Source organism: Chrysemys picta, chromosome 10 (assembly GCF_011386835.1).
Source record: "Chrysemys picta bellii isolate R12L10 chromosome 10, ASM1138683v2, whole genome shotgun sequence".
Taxonomy (NCBI): Eukaryota; Metazoa; Chordata; order Testudines; family Emydidae; genus Chrysemys; species Chrysemys picta.
In genome coordinates, this window is record NC_088800.1 from 56,143,008 (window position 1) to 56,166,429 (window position 23,422).

At 50.7% G+C, this 23,422-nt stretch overlaps 1 long non-coding RNA gene across 1 annotated transcript; it reads left to right on the top strand.

The window, feature by feature from the left end:
* Positions 1 to 4,179: 4,179 nt before the first annotated feature.
* On the top strand, positions 4,180 to 14,279 carry LOC135974024 (uncharacterized). The gene is made up of 3 exons (XR_010591135.1): positions 4,180 to 4,290; positions 5,510 to 5,583; positions 10,014 to 14,279. It is a non-coding gene; the product is annotated as an uncharacterized LOC135974024 (long non-coding RNA).
* Positions 14,280 to 23,422: the final 9,143 nt, after the last annotated feature.

Consider the following 23,422-nt stretch of genomic DNA (forward strand, 5'->3'; position numbering starts at 1 on the left):
TCCCTCCTCCCCCACCCCTCCCGGGCTACCTTGGCAGTTATCCCCCTAGTTGTGTGATGAATTAATAAAGAATGCATGAATGTGAAGTAACAATGACTTTATTGCCTCTGCAAGCGGTGCTCGAAGGGGGGAGGGGAGGGTGGTTAACTTACAGGGAAGTAGAGTGAACCGGGGGTGGGGGGTGGGGGTGGGAGGGTTCATCAAGGAGAAACAAACAGAAGTTTCACATCGTAGCCTGGCCAGTCACAAAACTCGTTTTCAAAGCTTCTCTGATGCGCACCACGCCCTGCTGTACTCTTCTAACTGCCCTGGTGTCTGGCTGCGCGTAATCAGTGGCCAGGCAATTTGCCTCAACCTCCTACCCCGCCATAAATGTCTCCCCCTTGCTCTCACAGATATTGTGGAGCGCACAGCAAGCAGCAATAACAATTGGAATATTGGCTTCGCTGAGGTCTATCCGAGTCAGTAAACTGCGCCAGCACGCTTTTAAACGTCCAAATGCACATTCCACCACCATTCGGCAGTTGCTCAGCCTATAGTTGAACAGATCCTGACTCCTGTCCAGGCTGCCTGTGTACAGCTTCATGAGCCATGGCATTAAGGGGTAGGCTGGGTCCCCAAGGATAACGATAGGCATTTCAACATCCCCAACAGTTATTTTCTGGTCCGGGAAGAAAGTCCCTTCCTCCAGCTTTTGAAACAGACCAGAGTTCCTGAAGACGCGAGCATCATGTATCTTTCCCGGCCATCCCACGTTGATGTTAGTGAAACGTCCCTTGTGATCCACCAGGGCTTACAGCAGCATTGAAAAGTACCCCTTGCGGTTTATGTACTCGGTGGCTTGGTGCTCCGGTGATAAGATAGGGATGTGGGTTCCGTCTATCGCCCCACCACAGTTTGGGAATCCCATTGCAGCAAAGCCATCCACTATGACCTGCACGTTTCCCAGAGTCACTACCCTTGATATCAGCAGGTCTTTGATTGCTTTGGCTACTTGGATCACAGCAGCCCCACAGTAGATTTGCCCACTCCAAATTGATTCCCGACTGGGGCTATCGCCACTCGCTTCTCAACTGTGAGGGCTGCTCTCATCCTGGTATTCTGGCGCTTCAGGGCAGGGGAAAGCAAGCCACAAAGTTCCATGAAAGTCCCCTTACGCATGCGAAAGTTTCACAGCCACTGGGAATCGTCCCACACCTGCAACACGATGCGGTCCCACCAGTCTGTGCTTGTTTCCCGGGCCCAGAATCAGCATTCCACGGCATGAACCTGCCCCAGTAACACCATGATTTGCACATTGCTGGGGCCTGTACTTTGTGAGAGGTCTATGTCCATGTCAATTTCCTCATCACTCTCGTCGCCGCGCTGCAATCGCTGCAATCGCCTCCTCGCCTGGTTTTGCTTTGGCATGTTCTGGCTCTGCATATACTCCAGGACAATGCGCGTGGTGTTCATAGTGCTCATAATTGCCGCGGTGATCTGAGCGGGCTCCATGATTCCAGTGCTATGGCGTCTGGGCTGAAAAAAGGCGCGAAACTATTGTCTGACGGAGGGAGGGAGGGGCGAGTGACGACATGGCAGGTACAGGGAATTAAAATCAACAAAGGTGGCTGTGCATCAGGGAGAAACACAAACAACTGTCACAAAGAATGGCCCCCCCAAAGATTGAACTCAAAACCCTGGGTTTAGCAGGCCGTTGATTTCACGGAGGGAGGGGGAAGCAAATGAATACAGAACAAATCTGGTCTATTTTTTACATCTTAAGCTGGCAGCAGACGGTGCAGCATGACTGATAGCCATCGGCATCTTCTGGGTGCTTGGCAGAAAATGATGTACTACGACTGCTAGCCATCATTGTCAAGATGGTTCAATAGGCCAGGAGACAAAACATGTCTGCCCAGGTGCCTCTGATTGAACTCACTGAGGAATACGACGATGACGGATACCAGTCGTAAGACACCATCCACTGCCAAAAGGCAAGGAGCTGCTGCTGTGTAGCAATGCAGCCCCACGTCTGCCGTCACCCAGATGACATATGGTGACGGTGAGCTGAGCTGAGCTGAGTGGGCTCCATGCTTGCCGTGGTATGTTGTCTGCACAGGTAACCCAGGTAAAAAGGCGCGAATCGATTGTCTGCCGTTGCTCTGACGGAGGGGGAGGGGCCTGACGACATGTACCCAGAACCCCCCGCGACACTGTTTTTGCATCATGAGGCATTGGGATCTCAACCCAGAATTCCAATCGGCGGCGGAGACTGCGGGAACTATGGGATAGCTACCCACAGTGCAACGCTCCGGAAGTCGACGCTAGCCTCGGTACTGTGGACGCGGTCCGCCGACTTAATGCACTTAGAGCATTTTATGTGGGGACATACACAATCGACTGTATAAAACCGATTTCTATAAAACCGACTTCTATAAATTCGACCTAATTTCGTAGTGTAGACGTACCCTAAGGCTTGGATCCAACCTACCAAAGGCCCTACCAAATCCAAGTGCCCTCACTTTATATGCTAAGCCAACAGAAGTGACTGTGTACATTTTCTGCCCAATTCTAATACACACTTTAATTTCTGCCTTGGGGTGAAATTCACTCCTACAAAGCTCTATGAGCCACTCAAGGCCCACTTAAGGCTTATTTTTAGGATTTAAGTGGGACGTAAGTGGTGTGTGGGCATTGCACTGTCAGCTTCACCTGTGGTGAATACGAATGATCAGCCAACAAGCGTTTCACATCACTATCCTAGTTTAACTTGCCTAAAGATTGCATCCAAGCATCCTGACCCTGTGCATATAGTGAACACATGCAAAGCCTGTGCGTGTCGAGAGATTACTGTAGCTAGGTTATAAAACTGTATGCAAACATCTGCCTGAGTCTGAAAATGAATTTTCTTGTCAAGTGTTTGCATCTCTTCCAGGTTTGCTTTCCAGATCCATCCAGCCACTCAAGCCTCACTGACACAAAGACTCCAGAGACGTAAATGAAGCTTGAGGGCTGACATATACTGCAAGTGAGTTTTGATGCATATATTTGATTGTAATACTAGCAATTCACACTGTGCTGGGTAGTTACACAAACCATCCAGTCAGGGACGAGGGAAAATACCAGCTTTCTCTGGATCCAAACTTCGTGGGTTCATGGACCTCCCCTCAGCCCAAGCCCTGGTCTGTGGATCCTCTCTTAATTGCTCCCTGAGTGTGAAGATAAATGAAGTGTGGGTTAATGAGGTACTGCTCTAAGATTACATTGATAGTGGAATATAAAACCAGGTTTATGACAGAAATGCCCATTTACTCTTAATTACAGATGTGCTACATTTGACTGTACCAATGAGTGTAACGCGACATTGCAGGCTCTGGGACTTTCATTCTGATGTGCATCGCAGCTTCACTAGATGGTGCTGTGGAGTAGTATTGCTCAGATGCAACCTTTGGTAATAGTTTAAAAGTCGTCGTTCGTTCAGGTCAAATTTGGTCCCAAATGTAGGTTTTATAAATTAAATAAATAAATAAATAAATAAATAAATAAACCCATAAGACTTTCATGCTGTTGTAAAAGAAGTCTAATTGTAACAGCTATTTTAAACGAACATTGCCTGGGCAGCATCTGCAGCCCAATATTGCTACACTGTGCTAGCTCATAAGAATGTGAAGTTGACTAGAAACTGACTAAAAACAGTGAAACTGACCTGTCAATTTTCATTTTCCAAGCCTAAAGCAATTAACCCTGAACTTTGCACATTTCAGCTACAAAACTGTAGTGTTTTGGGGTTGGGTGGTGCTTTTATTGCTTGCACATTAAAAAAAATAATAAGGGGGGCGGAATTGAATCTAATGACTCAGTTCAGATATCCTGAGAGTATAAATCCAGAAGGGACCATTAGATCATCTAGTCTGACCTGTATACCACAGGCCCTTGCATTTCACCCGGTTATGCCCACTATTGTATTGACCCCAATTGTAATAAATGAAAGGGTGGGGATAGCTCCCTTTTATGGACACACAGTCAGCCAGTTAGCTATAAAATCCTCTAGGTAGCTGTTTTCTACTTGCTTTACCTGTAAAGGGTTAAAAAGTCCTTAGGTAAAAGGAAGGGAGTGGGCACCTGACCAAAAGAGCCAATGGGAAGGCTAGAACTTTTTAAAAATTGGGGAAAAACTTCCCCTTTGTCTGTTTGTGTTGTTCTCCCAGAGAGCAGAGACAGGTCTGGAACTATGCTGTAAGAGCTTGGGCCAGGTATGAAAAATCATCAGATCATACCTAGAAACTACTCATTTGAAACCCCAGATAGGTAAGTAGATCACAAAATGTCTAGGAAGACGGGATTAGGTTTATCTCTTTTATTTCTTACTGGCTTGCAGACTCCGATGTGCTAACCTCAAATGCTTTTGTTTTGCTGGTAACCTTTAAGCTGGACCTCAAGAAGGTTATTCTTGACGCTTAATTTTTGTAAGTGGGTTTTTTAAATCTAGCAATAGCCTGAGAGTTCAAGTGTATTTCTTTCTTTTTGGTTTTAATAACATTTACCTTTTTTAAGACCAGGATTGGATTTTGTGTCCTAAGAGGTTTGTGCACATGTTGTTTAATTAGCTGGTGGCAACAGCTAATTTCCTTTGTTTTCTTTCTCAGGTCTTCCCTGGAGGAGGGGAGTGAAAGGGCTTGAGAGTACCCCACAGGAAGGAATTCCCAAGTGCACCTTCCTGGGTTCTCAAAGGCATAGGTGCTGACTCCGTGGGTGCTCCGGGGCTGGGGCACCCACAGGGAAAAATTAGCGGGTGCTCTGCACCCACTGGCAACCAAGCTCCACCCTTCTCGCCTCCTTCTCCCCCCCAGTGCACCGCGACCCCGCACCTCCCCCTTCCTCCCAGCGCTTCCTGCCCCCCCGCCACCTAACAGCTGTTTGGCAGTGCTTAGGACTTTCTGGGATGGAGGGGGAGGAGAGGGGACACGATGCGCTCAAGGGAGGAGGTGGAAAAGAGGCAGGGCAGGAGCAGGGACTTGGGGGAAGGGGGTGGAATGGGGGTAGGAAGGGGGCGGGGGTGGGGTGGGGACTTTGGGGAAGGGGTGGAATGGGTGTGGGATGAGGGCAGTGCAGGGGTGGGAAGAGGTGGGGCAGGGGGGGTGTAGCATGCCTGGCAGAGGGGAAGTCAGCACCTATACTCAAAGGGGTTTTTGCACTTGGGTGGTGGCAGCATCTACCCTCCAGGGTCAGAGAAAAGCTGTAACCTTGGGAGTTTAATACAAGCCTGGAGTGGCCAGTATTAATTTTTAGAATCCTTGCGGGCTCCCACCTTCTGCACTCGAAGTGCCAGAGTGGGGAAATCAGCGTTGACACCAATAACTTGTGTTTGCCTAAAGCATATTTTCCAGAAATGCATGCTGTCTTGATGTGATCATGTAATGGAAAATCCACTGCTTCCCCTGGTAGTTTGTTCTTGGGGTTAAGCACCTGCGCCGTTTAAAAATTGTGCCTAATTTCTAACTTGAATTTATTTGGCTTTATCTTCCAGCCATTGGTTCTTGTTCTGCCTTTCTCTGCTAGACTGAGGAGCCCTTTTGTACCTGGTATTTTCTCTCCATGAAGGTACTTATCACTTTAATCAAGTCACCTCTCAATCTCTGGTTTGATACACTAAACAGACCGAGCTTTTGAAGTCTCTCACTCGAGGGCCAGGGTTGTTCAATAGGCAGACTGTGAGCCAAAGCCAGACTGCCAGATGCTTTTGAATAGACCCTGAAATCTTTTTATTATTTATTATCATCATTATTATGTTTTGTGTTATTTCCTCTGGAGTCTGGACCTTGACTATACCTTGACCAAGAAATTTGGTCCTTGACAAAGAATAATTAATTACCCTGCTCTAGGGCATTTTCACCAGTCCTTGAATCATTTTTGTGGCTCTTTTCTGCACCTCTTCAATTTTTCAACATCCTTTTTAAAAAGTTGATGTCACAACTGGATGCACTATTCCAGTATTGGTCTCAGAATGCTGTACACAGAGGTAAAATCAGCTCCTTACTCCCTGCTTTAGCCATCCAAGGATTGCATTATCCCTTTTTACCACAGCATCGCACTGGGAGCTCATGTTCAGTTGCTTGTCCCTGCTGAGCCCTAAATCCTTTTCAGAGTCACTGCTTCCAGAATACAGCCCCCAATTCTGTAGGCATGGCCTGTATTCTTTGCTCCTAAATGTATAATTTTGCATTTGTTGGTATTAAAACACGTTGTGTTTGAATGGGCCCAGGTAACCAGTTGATCCCAATTGCTCTCTATGACTGCCTTGTCCTCCCATCATTATATTAATCATTCTGCCAGTCTTCATGTCATCTGCAAATTTTATATTTACTTCCAGATCATGAATAAAAAATTCTAATGGTGTAGGGTCTACTACTGATCCCTGCAGAACCCTACTAGAAACATCTCCATTCCATAATGATTCCCCATTGATAACTAATTTGAGATCATTGTTAGCCAGTTTAACCATTTAACATGCACTTTACTGATATTGTACAGTGCTAAATTATTCAGAATGTTGTGCACTGCTAAGTCAAATGCCTCACAGAAATCTATGTACATTACATCTATGCAGTTACCTTCAACCAAATTGGTACTCTCACCAAAGAATGAAATCAGGTTTGTTTGACACGACTTATTTTTCATAAAACCATGTTGACTGGCATTAATGATATTACTATTCTTCATTGATTGAATCCCATATGAGCTTTTCCAACGTTTTGCCTGAGATTTGTCAGCCTAACTAGCCTATAGTTACCATGTCATCCTGCTAGCCCTTTCTGAATATTGGCACAGCATTAGCACTCTTCCAGTCTTCTGGAATTTCTCTGATATTCCAAGATTTATTAAACCTTAACATCAGTGGGCTAGAGATCTCCGTAGCCAACTCTTTTAGGACTCTTGGGTGCAAGTTATCTGGTTTTGCCGATTTAAAAATGTTTAGTCCTAATAGACATTGTCTAGCATCCTCCAGTTACTAATGGACTGGAAAGTACTTACTCATTCTCATGTGATACGTGATCCTGCTTCTTTCCAAATACAGAGCAGAAATATTTATTGTACACGTCCACCTTTTCTGCATCATTAACAATTTTACCATCTCCATTTAGTAATAGGCCTAGGCCACTGCTAAGATTTTTTGGGTTCCTCATATACATTAAAAAAACCTTCTTATTCATAGACTCCAAGGCCAGAAGGGATGACTGTGATCATTTAGTATGACCTCATGTACAGCACAGGCCGGAGAACTTCCTCAAAATAATTCTTAGAGCAGATCTTTGGAAAAACATTCAGTCTTGATTTAAAAATTTCAGGTGATGAAGAATCCATCACCACCACTGATAAATTGTTCCAATGATTAATTACTCTCACGGTTAAAACAAATGTACACTTTATTTCCAGTCTCAATTTGTCTATTTTTAACTTCCAGCCATTGGCTCATCTCTGCTAGATTAAAGAGTCTATTAAATATTTGTTCCTCATGTAGGTACGGCGGCGCAGCTGGGAGTCAGGGGATCAGAGGAGGCTGGGGCCAGGTCACTCCACTTCCCGCAGGAAGTGGCCATCCCCCATCCCCCACAGAGGTCTGGGGCCACACCCCCTCCCACGGAGGCCTGGGGCGGGGCCCCACACAGCCCCCCCATGGAGGCCTGGGGCCAGCCACACACACACACCCCACTCAGGCCTGGGGGCTGTGTAGGGCACTAAAATAGCTAGGGACAGCCCTGAGTCTACCACTATAAGGCAGGTTTTCTAATCCTTTAATCATTCTCTTGGCTCTTCTCTGAACCCTCTCCAGTTTATCAACAATTGGAATCGTGGACACCAGTACTGGATGCAGTATTCCAGCAGCAGTTGCACCAGTGTCACATACAGAGGTAAAATAACCTCTCTGCTCCTACCCAAGATTCCCCTGTTTGTGCATCAAAGGATTGCATTAACTCTTTTGGCCTTAGTGCCGCAATGGGAGCTCATGTTCAACTGATTAATCCACCGTGACCCCAAATCTTTTTCAGAGTCACTGCTTCCCAGGATAGCATCCCCCATCCTGTAAGTAGGGCTCCATTTTTTGTTCTTAGATGTATACATTTAGCCATATTAAAATGCAAATTAGTTGCTTGTGTCCAGTTTACCAAGTAATCCAGATCACGCTCTAGCAGTGACCTGTCCTCATTATTATTTACCACTCTCCCGATTTTTGGGTCATCTGCAGACTTCATCAGTGATTGTAATGGGGGACACTCACCTCTTGTGAGTGACTCCTATCAGCTGGGTGTGGTGCTGCAATCTTTTTTCCCTATTCCTGGCACCCCCTGTAGGTTGCCAACCGCATGAGGTAGGTCTTTGGTGGCTCAGTCCTCCAGCCAAGTCACACAGCCAAGATGAAGGAACCCCTTCTGGGGTATCAAAGAGTTCAACAAACTGTCAGCCCTCACCAGGATCTTCAGCCCCATTTTTGGGCCCTTTAAATCCTACCCTTCACTCAGGCTTCTAAACAAGCCTTCTCCCCTTCTTGGGGCTTAGACCACTTCATCAGTGGCCAGTGGGGGAACCCGGGCCTGCCCACTACTCTGGGTCCAACCCAGGGACCCTACACACAGCAGCCACATACCACTGCCTCCAGTTTATGTGGTGATGGGATGTTCCCTGGGCCTTTTCCCACATTGCCCCCTTCTCTTTGCCCTGACTTCAGGGCTGAAGTTCTCAGATCCTCTTCCTCCTCACTATGTGCAAAATACCACTAGAACCCATCCTTTGGATCTCTCTCAAGCTCCTGTGACCAGCCAGGAGTCCCCACCCCTGCTGCTCTAGTCCCAGCCAGGCTCAGCCCCTCCAGCTCCTTTTATCTGAGCCTAGTGTGTTCTGATTGGCTGCTTCTGTGCAGCCTTTCTAGGCAGCCCTGGAGGACCCATCTTCACTGCTACTTTCTGGAACAGTGTGTAGTAGGAGCATAGAGCCTCCAGCAGGGGGCCATGAAGGCCCAGGTACATCCCATCACACTGATTATTTAAGTTATCTTTCAGGTCTTTGATAAAAATATTAAATAGCTTAAGGCCAAGAACTGATCCCTGCAGGACCTCACTGAAAACACACCCACTCCATGATAATTCCTCATTTACAATTAATTTTTGAGACCTATCAATTAGCCATCTTTTAATCCATTTATTATAGGCCATGTGACTTCTGTACCTTTCTAGTATTTTTAATCAAAATGTTGTGCAGTACCAAGTTAAATGCCTTATTAAAGTCTTAAGTTTATTACATCAACTCTATTATCTTTATTAATCAAACTTGTAATTTCATTAAAAAAAAGATACCAAACTGTAGTTCTGCTAGCTCCTCAGCCACCCTGTTTCAACAGACCTCAGGTGGTGGCCAGGATGTGATCGCTGGCTGAGAAGTCAAAGGCCTCGGTTTGAGACCTGTGACATCAGTCTGTTCCCCTCATGTGGCACCTGGGATCAGCTGGGCAAAGCAATTCCATCTGGGATATTCTGATGCCAAATGGGGAGGCATTGGGCCTGGGGTCAGCTGGTGTGAGGTCTCTCAGGTGGGGTAGGGGGTGTGCTCCAGTGTCAGGTAGGAGAGTCTACTTTGTGCCTTGCCCTGCCTGGACCTTCTGTAGCTGTGGCCCCCGCAGCTGTGGGATCTGAGCCACTCCAAGCCAGCAGGTGTGTACAGTTTCGGCCCATCAGAGAAGCCTGCCAAATGTCTCAGTGCAGCCAGCCACTTGCCCTGTGGCAGTGGGAATGAAAAGGCCACCTTCAAACTCTCCCAGCCAGAGACACCTCTCTGCCACCATTCTAGCCAGTCAACTGTCAGAACTCCCCGCCCCCTCTGAATTCTAGCCAATCAGCTGGTGAGAGATTGTCACATGCCAGGCATTCCAGCCAATCAGTTGACAATGCAATGCTGTGCCACTCAGCAGACATTATTAATTCAGTTAAAATGAAAATATGAAAACTTAATAACTAAAAATACACGACTCCTTGTTCTAGGCGGACAGCCCCGAGTCCCCGCCCTTCACTCAGACAGTGAGCAGCCATCATTGCCAGGCAACACAGAAATCACACACCAATGAGGGGACAGGCAATGGCACCGAGAGGCAGCAGAACACTGACCAAAGGAACCACACTCCCGTGACACAGTTAGCCTGTGGAACTCACAGCCACTAGGGAACATGGAGGCAAAGAGATGAGGATTCCAACGGGCACTGGACATTTCAATGGGCATCGAGACCATCTTGAGTTCTATCAGAGAGGATGAAAACACACTTGGAAAAGGCCAAAACCCTGCTGTCCTGGGCACAAGCCACTCACTGGCTGATAAGGGTTCAGGGGAACTTCCTCTCTGGCCCGTTACACCATTATGGGCTTGCTAAGCTTCCAACTCCCTTCATACAGGTAGCAATGAGCACAACCAGGGACAAGGCTGGACAAGCAGGGTGCTGCCCTGTTCCAGGATGGCGACCTTGGTGACCTTCGGATTGGAATGGGCACTACAAAGCCATGACAGAGCAAAGCAGGCTCCAACCACCCAGCCCTGCTGCCATCCAGCTCCTCCCAACTACCCAGCCCTTTGCCATCATGCTGCATTGCCCTGGTTAGGGCTTGTTAGATATGCCCTCCTCTTTAATGCACTAGCTTGCCTAGAGAAGAGCAGAAACAGAACCGGATCTGAGGACGGAAACAGAGCGCGGCGACCTGCTGCAGAGGGGTGGGGGATCTGCCATAGCAGGGAGGGTAAAAGAGTCTGAGATCCTGTCCTCTGGAAGAGGACATCTGGGATGGCCTGGAGTCTGTACCCTGTCTCACAATATGAGAGCCAGTGGCAAAGACCACACATTCGTAATGAGTGCAAAGGAACAGTAGCTACGATGTGGAACTGGCTGCTCCAGGATGGGACTGAGGCTGATCTGGATTCAGAAAACACCTGGCCTTTCTACGGGTGTTGCAGGACACCTGTATATTACAGTGTCTCTCACATGAGCTGTACCCCAGAACTCCTCCCAGAGCAGTCCTTAGTGACTGCAAACAGGGGAGGGAGGAGATACGGACCAGAGGGGGCAGATGTGGAGAGAGGGCAGGAGCTGAAGAAGGGACAGCTCCTGCACCACCAGTGAGAGATCTCATGGCGGAGCAGAGGGGAGCTAGTGCTGGTTGAACGGGGGAGGACAGCTGAGGCGGTGCTAGGTCTTAAAAATGGCACCTCCCATGTGGTGTGACCTCACAGACTCTGTGTGTGTGAGGTCATGCCACGTGCGGGAGGAGCACCATTTGAAGAGTGTGTTGCTCCACCCCCGCCAGTGTGACCTTGCTATCTAGTTTAATACCGGAAGAGTGGCCTGCCTAGGCTGGGGTCAGAAGTGAGGCGCACCAGCAGAGCTGTGTGGAGGAACCCAGGATTGGGATAGCAGGGGGCTATAGGTCAGGATTGAGGGGCACTGACAAAGCTGGGGGATGGTGGGAGCCCAGGACTGGGATAGCAGGGGGCTCTGGGATTGGGATTGAGGGGCATTGGCAGAGCTGTGTGTGAGGAGCACAGATTGAGATAGCACGGGGCTATGGGTCAGGATTGAGGGGTGCTGGCAGAGCTGTGTGTGGGGAACCCAGGATTGGGATAGCAGGGGGCCGTGGGTTGAGATTGAGGGGCACCAACAGAGCTGAGGGGTGGGGGGAGCCCAGGGCTGAGACAGCAGGGGGCTCTGGATCGGGATTGAGGGGCATCAGCAGAGCTGCGTGAGGACCCTGCACGAGAACAGCAGGGGTTGTGCTTGCACCAGAGGCAGGTGTGCTAATAATGCTCCAGTATGTAAGGAGCTTTGCACAACGGCTGCCCCACAAGGCCAGGGTGTAACAGTGCTGCGACACATTTATGGTCGCAAACCCCATGTCCTGAGAGTGGCCAGGAGCCAGTGGTTGCTGAGTGAATGAAATGCCAGGTGGAGAAAGCTCTCGCTGAAAGCACAGCATTTTCTGTGATCCACGTTTATTGTTTTTATAGGCAATTCCTTCCAGCCAGGTCACTATGCGTGTTTCTCCCTTCCCCTGCAGGATGAACCATCCCAGGCGGTCTCCAATTGCACTACCCTGACTGTGCCACTTCCCCAGTGGCTGGATGGGGAACTCAGCCCCCTTCCCCACCCCCCGTTCTCTGCATTCCAGCCCAGGGACCCTATAACCAGAGGCTAAGGTCTGCACTCTCCCAAACCTTACTGCTCTTTCCCTGGACTGCTTCTTACGCTGCCTCTCTCAGGCTCCTTCTCCACCCTCCTGCGGGCATGTCCTTCCCCCCGGGCCACACCCCCTGCTCTCCCTAGCTTCAGAGAGAGGGACTGCAGCCCTCCTCCATGCAGCCCCCTTCCGCCCTCAGCTACCTGGCTTTCTACCAGCCCCACCTGTTCCTGGCTTCACCCTTTAATCAGTCCTCCTTGCTCCCTGGCTCCTCCTCCAGGTGCAGCCGCCGCAGTTCACTGGCCCACCCAGCAACCTTAACCTCTCTGGCTGGTGTGGGGTGAACATACCATCACAGTCTGGTTTCTCAGAGACGCTGGGCATCTGAAGCTCCCAGTGAGTTCAGTTGCAGGCTTAAGTGTTCAGAAGCATGTCTGAAAATCAGACCCCAGGTGTCTTCATTTGGGCACTGTGGAAATTAGTTGCCACCTCTGAAGTCATTGGTTTAATCACAGAAGAGACCAGTAGCGGAGTCTGAACCCAGGTTTCCTGGGTCTCCACCCACTCCAGTGACTTAACCAGGAAACTGTCCTCTCTCGTCCTTCATGGCCCTGCCTCAGTCCCATGTTCCAACTTCTGCTGTGAATGAGGCTGGAGTCCTGCAGGCAACAGCCTCAGTCCCTACTGAGCCCTGATTAGCTGGGCCATCCACTGGCTGCTGAAGGTACAAGGAATAGTGCATAGCATATCCTGCACTGCATGAGACAGGGTCCTGAGCAAAACCAGCATGTTAGTGTGGGACATAATGGCCAGGAACCAGGGGCCTGAATTAGGTTTGTGGACCACAATAACTGTCATTTCTTAACATTTGAGTGCTTGGCTTTGCAACCTTAACAATGGGCCTTTCAATGGAGTTTTTATTACGAATTTCCTAGTTTTTTTCCAAAAGAAAACTGAAACTCCCCAGACAGTCCCTGCTCCTGGAGAAGAGTGCAAAAGTATGTCTACACTGCAAATGGACATGTCACTGTAGCATGGCTAGGTGCACTCACATGAGTTTTAATCTAACTAGTGCGGGTACTAGTAGCAGCGAAGGTGTGGATGCCAGAGCGGACTAGCTGCCCTAGAACATGCCTGCTGGGGATCTTGTGGGTTGCTAGCCCACTCTGAAGATTGTGCCACCCTGTTAGTGCTCCTATTATTAAGCACACTAGCTAGACTGGCACGAGTGAGTGTCAATCCACAGCCACTGCTGCAGTTACACCATAGGTTGTGGTTTAGATGACCTCCACCAGGTTTGGCCCTGGCCACTCCTCCTTTGTGAAAGGCCAGAGCAATTCCCCACAACCAGCCTGCCGAGCCGCATGGCCATGGTGGGTGCCAAGCATCACTGGCTATTGGGGAGGGCTGGGTGCCCCTTTACTGCACTGGAATAATGGGGCCTGTTTGGCTGCGAGACTTGTTTTCAGTTTTCTGAGCATGTTTCTAGGCCAGGAACAGCCAGTGGGTTCTCCTCCCATCCTGCCTCCATTTGTCTAGGCTCTCACACACTCTGCTGGAAGCAGCATCCTGAGTGTGGTGGGCACTTAGGGTGACCAGATGTTCCGATTTTATAGGGACAGCCCCGATTTTTGGGTCTTTTTCTTATATAGGCTCCTATTACCCCCCACCTCCCGTCCCGATTGTTCACATTTGCTGTCTGGTCACCCTATGAGCACTGAATGGTGCTGCCAGAGTAATAAGACCAGAGCCTGCACATAAAATCCCCGACACCCCCCGGCTCCATTTCCCTGCCCATTACAGTTGTTGCAGCAGGTCCTGTGCTGCTCACATTGCAAAGGCACTGGATTTATGGGGTGGGAAGGAACACATTGCCTGAAGGAGCACGTGCCCACGCTGGCCAAACCATCACACACCTTCTTGGCTGCTGCCACCTGCAGGTGGCCATGCTGTCAGAGCAGCCAGCTACCATTAAAGCAGGGACGGGCAAACTTTTTGGCCTGAGGGCTGCACCGGGTTTTGTAAATTGTATGGAGGGCTGGTTAGGGGAGGGAGTCGTGGCCCGGCCCCCACCTCCTATCTGCACACACCCCCCCCGGGACTCCTGCCCCATCCAACCCCCCTGTTCCCTGACAGCCCCTCTGGGACCCCTGCCCCATCCACACACCCGCGCTCCCTGTCCCCTGACTACCCCTGAAACCCCTGCCCCTGACGGCCCCCTGGTGCCCCATCCAACCCCCCCTCCTTTCTGACTGCCCCCCCGGGATCCCTGCCCCCATTCAACCCTCTGTTTCCTCCCCGACCCCTATCCACACCCTCGCCCCCTGACCACCACCCCGAACTCCCCTGCCCTCTATCCAATACCCCCTGCTCCCTGCCCCCTTACCGCGCTGCCTGGAGCACCGGTGGCTGGCGGCGCTACAGCTGTGCCGCCCAGCTGGAGCCGGGCCACACTGCCGCCACCGCCACCACGCAGCACAGAGCACCGGGTCAGGCCGGCTCTGCAGCTGCGCTGCCCCAGGAGCTCACAGCCCCACCGCCCAGACTAGCTTTGCGCTGGCGGCTGAGTGAGCAAACTGAGGCTGCGGCGGGAGGGGAGGGGAGGGGGACAACAGGGGAGGGGCTGGGGGCTAGCCTCCCGGGCCAGGAGCTTGACGGCTGGGCAGGACAGTCCTGTGGGCCAGATGTGGCCCGCGGGCAGTAGGTTGCCCACCCCTGCATTAAAGGCAGGAATCCAGGCCCGCTTCTGTGACGGCCTGGGCCCTCTCTCCACCCACCTTACAGCCTTCAGGGCAGGCCTGCCCTCTGCATGCCAGCTCCAGCAGCGTCCTGCAGCTTTCTGCCGCATCCCTGGGTTGTAACATCTGCCTCTCATCTTGGCGAGTGGGGGCATGGGATTCTGTCCTTTTGCTTCCCAGTGCTGCTGCTCTGTAAAGAGAAGAGGTGCAGGCTGTTAGATCTCTGAGAGCCTGCAACACCCTGCAGAGAGGGGGACTCAGCCCACAAACTGCAACCCCCAAGTTCAGGAGAGTTTACATCTGGGGGCTGTTCTGGCCCCAGACAAGCCCCATGTTATCACCCTTCCTTTCAATCTCTCCCCTGCCCTTTAAACATGTTCCCTTCTTTGGCTGCTCCAGGTGGTTGGTTGCAGAGCATGGCACTGAATTAGGCCAGCCAGTGCTGGCTCCTGCACAGTGGCCTGCAGAGCACTGGCTGATCACCGGTGCTTGACTGCATTAAAAGATGCTAAATTTACCTGAAATAGCCTCCCAGCCTCATTAGCAGCCGTGCACAGATGCATTGATTGCCAAAGGAATGTCACTAGACAGCCAATGGGAGAGGAGGTAGGAATGTGTGCCAGCCAATGGGAAGGAATGGAGAGTGGGGGGTCTGCATGACAGCCAATGAGAGAACAAGGTCCTGACCCTGTGAATTGCTGAGTGCCCTGCATGACTGCTGAGAGTGCTCAGCTCTTCTCAGGCTCAGTTCCCTAACGTACATCTCTACCCCCAGGGCCGGCTCTAGGCACCAGCAAAACAAGCTGGTGCTTGGGGCAGCATGGCCGGCGCCAGAATGCCGCCCCTAAAAATGTGTCCCGCTCGCCCTAGCTCACCTCCGCTGCTGCTGACACGGCGCGTGAAGCAGCTGATTCGCGCGCCGCTACTCGCCCTCCCTCCCAGGCTCTCAAGCCTGGGAGGGAGGGGGAGATCCCGAGCGGCCGTTTCCCGCGCCGCTGCTCCCCCTCCTTCCCAGGCTTGGGAGCCAGGGAGGGAGGGGGAGAAGCGGCGCCTGCGCCGCGGCCACTCGGGGTCTCCCCCTCCCTCCCAGGCTCTCAAACCTGGGGGGGCGAGACTCCGAGTGGCCGCGGCGCGGGCGCCGCTTCTCCCCCTCCCTCCCTCCCTCCTAGGCTTGAGAGCCTGGAGGGAGGAGGCAGGGCTGGGGATTTGGGGAAGGGGCGGAGTTGAGGCGGGGCTGGGGGTGGGGTAATTAAAGAACCGGGGGGGCGGGGGGCGCGGCCAAAATTGTTTTTGCTTTGGGCGGCCAAAATCCTAGAGCCGGCCCTGTCTACCCCGATATAACGCGACCCGATATAACACGAATTCGGATATAACGCGGTAAAGCAGTGCTCCGGGCCATTTCGAGCACAGGGTGAGTGAGGTACACCACATGTTGTGATAGACATGTGTAGGACCCATGGATCTTGAACGGTGCATTGTGGGGGGTGTTGATCATCGTAGCAATGGAGATATGTCTGCAGATTTTGCATCTGTTGTTCTGGCAGTGTCTGGTACTGCTTTGAGGTGCTGTGTCCTGGTCTGTGGAAAGCTTGGGCGGGAGGCATGGGGGGAGTTCTTTGAAGGCCAGAAGAGGGGGTTCAGAAAAGATTTCCTTCAGGATGGGGTCACCATCCAGTATGGGTTGTAGTTTGATGAAACACCGTATGCGTTCCAGTGTGGGCTGGTAGGTGACAACTAGGGGTGTGCAACTGGAAGGGTTTTTATTTCTGTATTGAAGCAGATTCTCTCTGGATATTGGGGTGGCCCTTCCATGATGCCATCTACTTCTCTGGTGGGGTGTCCTTGTTCGATGAAGGCAGTTTTGAGTGTGTTACGGTTTATATCCCGGACTTTCTCCTCAGAGCATAATCTGTGGTATCTGAATGCCTGGGTGTAGATAACAGATTTCTTGGTGTGTTTGGGGTGGTTAGGAGTGGCAAGCCGCGAGTTTCTTGTATGTAGCTGTCTGTAGGATTCTATTGCTGCAGCTGATTGTGCTGTCCCCAATATGCCACTATTTTCATAGGTTACCTTGAAGAAGAATTTTTGGACAAATGCTCCGCAAAACCATCAGAGACATTTTCATCCTCTGGACAGGCGACTTAAACTCCCTCATAGATTTCCACCACAATTTCAACAACCACCATTTGTCCATAAAACTCTCTGGTTCACTCCAACACTAGCATCATCTTCCTTTTGCCAGTACAGGAAGATTGTAAGAATTCCACCTCCCTGACATTACTGTACTGGCAAAAATTTCTAATGTAGTTCTGGCCTAAATTTATGGGTCATATCAATTATTTACAAATGTTCAAGTTTGTTCATTCATTGAGTTGCTCAAAATGTCACAGAGGGAGTTGCACAAAACTGTCCAGCCCTGTTTTTCGAAGACACCTGTCACCATGGTATCTAGCCTTCCTTGCATTCACACTGGAGCCAAATACCTTGTGCTTCCTGCTGCACACCATGCAACAACCCCAAGAGTGCAGGTGGTGGGGTATCATTCCAGCCCAGGTGCTGGCTAGTACTGTCTGCTTCCTGCTGTGCCCAGTCTCAGTGACTTCAGTGGGGTCACACAGCACAGTCAGCATGGGCATGTGTGTGCAGGGCAAGGAAGGGGAGAGCAGGGCTCTGTCATGTGCATGGTGTCTGCTTCACTCTTTATGACCTTGCCTTCTCCGCTGGCATTTTTCAAGAGCAGCAACGCTCCCATTACAGGGGACAGAGAGTGGGCCAGGGGACAATCTGAGAAACACCAAGCTGGGTCTGACCAGGGGCCATCCGGCTCAGTCTCCTGGCACTGATGGTGGCCAGGACCCGATGTTGTCGAGGAAGGGCAGGAAACCCCCTAATGATGAGTTCTGATACAACCTGCCCACTAGGGCAGTGTCACCCTACCCCCACCAGGGAGGGTGGTTCATGCCCTGGAGCGAACAGTTCTCCGGTTCTCATACATGTCGGTCTCTTCTGTTGCAGCCATACTAGTTCTCATTATCCACGGAAGGGCCTACAAGGTTTTTGAACCCCACTAAGCCCTTGGCCCTGAGGTCATCTCGTGACAGTGAGTTCCACACATTAATTATGTTTTACGTGAAAAAGTACTTTCCCCTTCACATTTCAATCCACCGCCCCTTATTCTTCCATTACCAGAGCCCGATGAGTCACATCCCTCCCCTTCTGTAGGTCATGCATACACATCTGCTGGGTCCCTTCCTGTTACAGAGGCGGCTGGGTGAGAGCAGGGTCAGGAAAGCAGCGGAGGTGTTCTGTGGAGCATCAAAGCAGCTTGCTCTTCCTAGCGAGGAAGCGGTATAGCACCAGCATTTCAGAAGAACTGAGAACCGCCTGGAAACAGCAGCTTAGGGTGAAAATGTCTCTTCTTGGAGAATCGCAGACCTGCCGCCATGATGCTCTAATGACAGCATCCTAGTGGGGTACAAAGCCGGGCTCTCCCCTCTCGGTTGGCCTGGTTTGCAGGATTTCCATGAGCCCCCACTTTAAGGCCTAGTCTACACTTAAAACGTAGGTGGATATAGCTATGGCGCTCAGGGGGCAGAAGGGCTGAAAAATTCCACCCCACCCCCCACCAGGTAAGCCAACCTAATCTCCAGTGTAGAGGCAGCTGGGTCACTGGAGAATACTTCTGTCAACCTAGCTACCAATGCTTGGGGAGGTGACGTTCCTACAGCAATGCAGAAACCTCTTCCATCACTGTAGGTGGCATCTACACTATGGGGTTATGCCAGCATAGCTATGGTGCTGTAGCTATGCCCGTATAGACTGCATAGCATAGTCATGGCCCAAGGTGGCATCTCAGCGCTGGGGGCAAGTGTTCCTAGATGGGCAGTGCCCTGAGTTCTCAGCATCCTCTGGCTCCAGGCACCCTTTGCAGCCGGGCTGAGTGCCTCCCGACATAGGGGGCCTTGTTACGGTGCCCGTGCAGGAAGGAGACATGAGAGAAAGGACATAAGCACACATCCCATTCTCAGCCTCGCCCAGTGCTCTCTCCACACGCTCTGCTCCTCAGTCAGTGGGGTTTAATTTGCACAGGACGCTGTTCCTGCTTCGGTTGGAGAAAGCTCCATGCAATCCAGAGACTGAAATGAGGGCTGGGTGGCCTGTGCAGCCAGCTGGATGACATTAAGCTGCGATTCCTTCATTAAATGCCATGGATCCTCCAGAGAGAAATTCTGTCACACAGAGAAGAGTCAATTACCCGGCGCTTGGACGAGCCAGCCAGTCGGAACGGGGAAGCTGCACACAACTAAATTCCCATTAATTTGATCCCCAGTGACCTTGCCCATTATTCTGCTCTACAGCAGGCAGGACAGCAGTGCCTTTATGAAGTTTTAGACCCTGCTGATGGGGAGCCTGGCATATCAGATACCAGTGCTGGGATGCCTCCCCCTCACCATCTGCCAGCCCACTCCTGGGGTGCTCCCCCCCAGCTAGCTCCCTCCTAGGGTTCTCTGCTTCCCAAGTCTCCCTCCTCCTAACAGCTACTCCCCCTGCAATGCCTGGAACCCCCAGACTGGTTCACCAGCCTCTCAGGCATGCATTACTCAAGATAGTGCAAATAGCCCCCTCCCCCATATGGTCACCTCAAGGGACATCTCTCCCACATGCCACTTCCTCAGATGGCCCTCTGCGGAGAAGCCCTTTCCTAGGCAGTCACCTCCTGTGGAGTCTTTCCCAGACCCCCATGTCCTTTACCCTGCCCACCCTGCAGAGCCCTGCCCTTGCAGCACGAGTGAGTGCTATGAACAGGCATTGCCTTGAGATCCTGGGGCCCAGGGCACACCTGGCCATTGATTCCAATGGCAGACATGCCCCAAACAAGCCAGCACTGGGATTTCCAGTGAGCAAAAGACAGATGCTGGGTTTGACTCTCAGCCTTGTGCTCACACCCCCAGCATGGTCTGAGGGTCTGGTTCCCATTGTGCCCTGCTGTAAATTGGAGTAGCCATGGCCAGGCCATGCACTGGACTTCTCCCTCTCCCACCTTCCTCACATCCAGGCCATGTCCAGATCCTGCACAGCCCCTCGGAGGCCTTCACAGGCCCTCACCCTCTCTCCCCTGACTATCATGATCATTATTCATTGGGTGTATTGCAGCAGCCATGGACCTGCTGCACCAGGTGCTGGCGAAACAGAATGAGATGGTTCTTGCTCCAAAGAGCTGGCAGTCTATGCCGCTGCCTCCTCTCCGGTTTCCCCTTACCCCCATCGGCCTGCAGCCCATAGCAAAGGCAACCCCCAAAACCATTTACCTGACCCGCTAGTCTGGCCACATCACCCCCAGTGGGAATCTTTCCACTGGCTCCCCGTCATTGAATGCAGCTTCTCCTCCTTGCCTTCAGGTCCTGTGATACGCTGCCTGTGGCCTAGTGCCCCACTGTGCTGCCCAACCCACTCCGCTCATGGTGCCAGCCTTGATGCCCCATTTGTCTGCTTCTCTCCCAACCAATCACATCTTTCCCATGCAGCCTCCTGGGCATGGAATGCTCACCCCAAACCAGCTCGCCAGGCTCCTCCAGGCCTCCCGAACATGCTGCCCGGAGGAGGGAAGCCATCCAGGCCACAGCTGCTGTACATATATAATATAGGCTGGAAACTCAACCCCCTTCCCCCGCCAGGCAGGTGCCTTTGCTGAGTGACCAGGAACGATGGTGCTGCATCCATCTTTCTCCCCCAGCTCCACCCAGCTGAGCAGTCTCCCCTTTGTTGCACCATGTGTTAGTCAGCCTGTGAACACCAGGTATCTGGATGTAGGATGACCAGATAGCAAGTGTGAAAAATCGGGACAGGGGGTGGGGGGCAATAGGAGCCCATATTAAAAAAAACCCCAAATATCGGGACTGTCCCTATAAAATCGGGACGTCTGGTCACCCTATCTGGATGGCACCCAGCACATTTTTGGCTGTCAAGGGCTAAATAATTAGTGTGCATCTGGCTCATTAGGGCAGGTCCCCGGCCCCAGCGCTATTCAACATCTTTACCAACAATGTGGAAGACTTTGTACAATCACTCCTGGTAAACCTTGCAGAGGACACAAAGTGGTGAAGTGGGAATAATGATGGGGACGGGGCGGTTCTACAGAGCTGTCTGGATTGCTTGGTAAACTGAGCTCATTTAACCGACATGCATGTTAAATACATGTCAATGCAAGGTCACACATCTAGGAACAAAGAATGCAGGTCACACTTCCAGGATGGGAGAATGTATCCTGGGAAGCAGCGACTCTGAGAAGAACCATGGTGGAAACCAGCTGAACATGAGCTCCCAGGGCTATGTGATGGCTATGGCGATAATGGATACTTGGACATTCAAGCAGAGGAATATCCAGGAGAAGTAGGGAGATGCTATTACCAGTGTATACAGCATTGGTGAGGCCATTACAGGAACACTGCGTCCACTCTTCAAAAAAGAAAGGATTCAGAAAAGAGCTACTAGAAGGATTCAAGGGCTGGAAAACCTGCCGCACAGTGGAAGACTTAAGAAGCTCAGACAATTTAAACCCAAGAGACTGTTAAGAGGTGACTTCATCACCATTTATACCAGGGGTCGGCAACCTTTGGGAAGTGGTGTGCCACTTCATTTATTCACTCTAATTTAAGGTTTCGCGTGCCAGTAATACATTTTAACATTTTTAGAAGGTCTCTTTCTATAAGTCTATAATATATATCTAAACTATTGTATATCAAGTAAATAAGGTTTTTAAAATGTTTAAGAAACTTCATTTAAAATTAAATTAAAATGCAGAGCCCCCCGGAACAGTGGCCAGGACCCGGGCAGTGTGAGTGCCACTGAAAATCAGCTCGCGTGCCACCTTCGGCACGCGTGCCATAGGTTGCCTACCCCTGATTTATACGTTCCTACATCGGGAGGAGATTTCTGAGGGCGGAGGATGCTTTAATACAGCAGACATAGGTGTAACAAGACCCAATAGCTGCCAGCTGAAGGTAGACAAATCTGGACTAGAAATGAGGTGCATATTTTTAACAGTGAGCGTAATTAACCATTGGAACTAGGGCCGGTTGGAAATTCTGTCAAAACTGTTTTTCCAACAGAAAATTGGGCTCTGGATTAAATGATTTTTTTAAAAATAGGTTTCTCCTTTCTGTAGGAAATTAACTTTTTGTCAAAAAAATGAAACCCCGCCCCCCCAGTTTTTGGATTTTGCCCTTGCAGTCACATGCCTGTTTCCAAAGCTGCCTTTCCCTGTAGCCTGTGGAATAGTCTGGGCTTGGAAGATGGCTGGACTGGCTTGTCTTTAAAGTGCCTTGTCTGCTTATGAGGAATAACCTCCCTGTTCCATTCGACTGTTGCTGCTGAGTAAATGTCAAGTGGCCCAGGAGACTAATTAACTCTAACGGCAGTGCCAGAGATGGCTTGAGAGGCCAGATGTCTCACAGCTCTGCATATCCCAGAAGCTCTTGTGAGACCTTCCAAGCACCATGGCTGCTGGACTGGGCAGAAGTGAGATTCCAGGCCCCCCTGCTGTAGGTCACTCCATACTGCACTCTGGTTTCTGGGCTTTTGAAATCTATGCTGTAGTTCTCAGGCAGTGTCAGTCAGCCTTGCTCCATTCAAGGCAATAGAGCTGCATTCATATATGCTAGCTGAGGAGCTGACCTAATAAGCCTTGGCCTGAATCTTCCCCCATTCCTGACAGCCAGTCCTGCCAGAAACACTGAGCTCTGACGGAGGTTTTTTGCCTTATTTTCCATGCCTATGCAGGGGAAACAGCCCATATCTGGTGAGAGCAGAACTATGGAGTATTCAGAGATAAGTTCTTGCACTATTTCTGCCTTGGCAGGAAATGGGAAACCCAGGTTGGCAAAGCGAAAGAGGTTCAGACAGCTCATGCAGTTAAGGGCCAGGGCTGCTGGTACACTCCAGCTGACTGGAGGCCTCTCCAGTGACAGAACGTGAATAGCTGGCTATATTGCAACCCTGGAGTGCCACAATGAACTGAAGAGTCTAGCCAAAAGCACCTGCCTTTTTATTCAGTCTGAGCCCAAAGACTGAAGCAGATGAATAATTGCTAATGATGACATTATTGCTTCTTGGAAAGACATGGTCAGCCAGTGACAAATGTCCTCAGGAGTCAACTCAGCATATGTGTCAACAGCATGTGTACTCGGTATGATATATAGCATCACTATTAGCATTGCCCTATGCTGCAGCCACGTGAAAGACACACAGTGCCAGTCTTGCCATATCAAGGAGTGAAGGCAAGAGTTTTAACTATCACCCTTCTAAATCCATTAAAGGGAGGATGAGATTCTAATGAATCAGCAACCTGGAGCTAACAGCTCGGACAATGCTCTGGACAAGCGGCTTGCTGTAAGAGGTGCAGGAATGAGTAAGAAGAATCATAGAAAAGGTGATGGGGAAATTAAAAGTAAAGAGTTGAATTTCTTCCGAGAAAATACTGAGGCCAAAGAGTGGGGA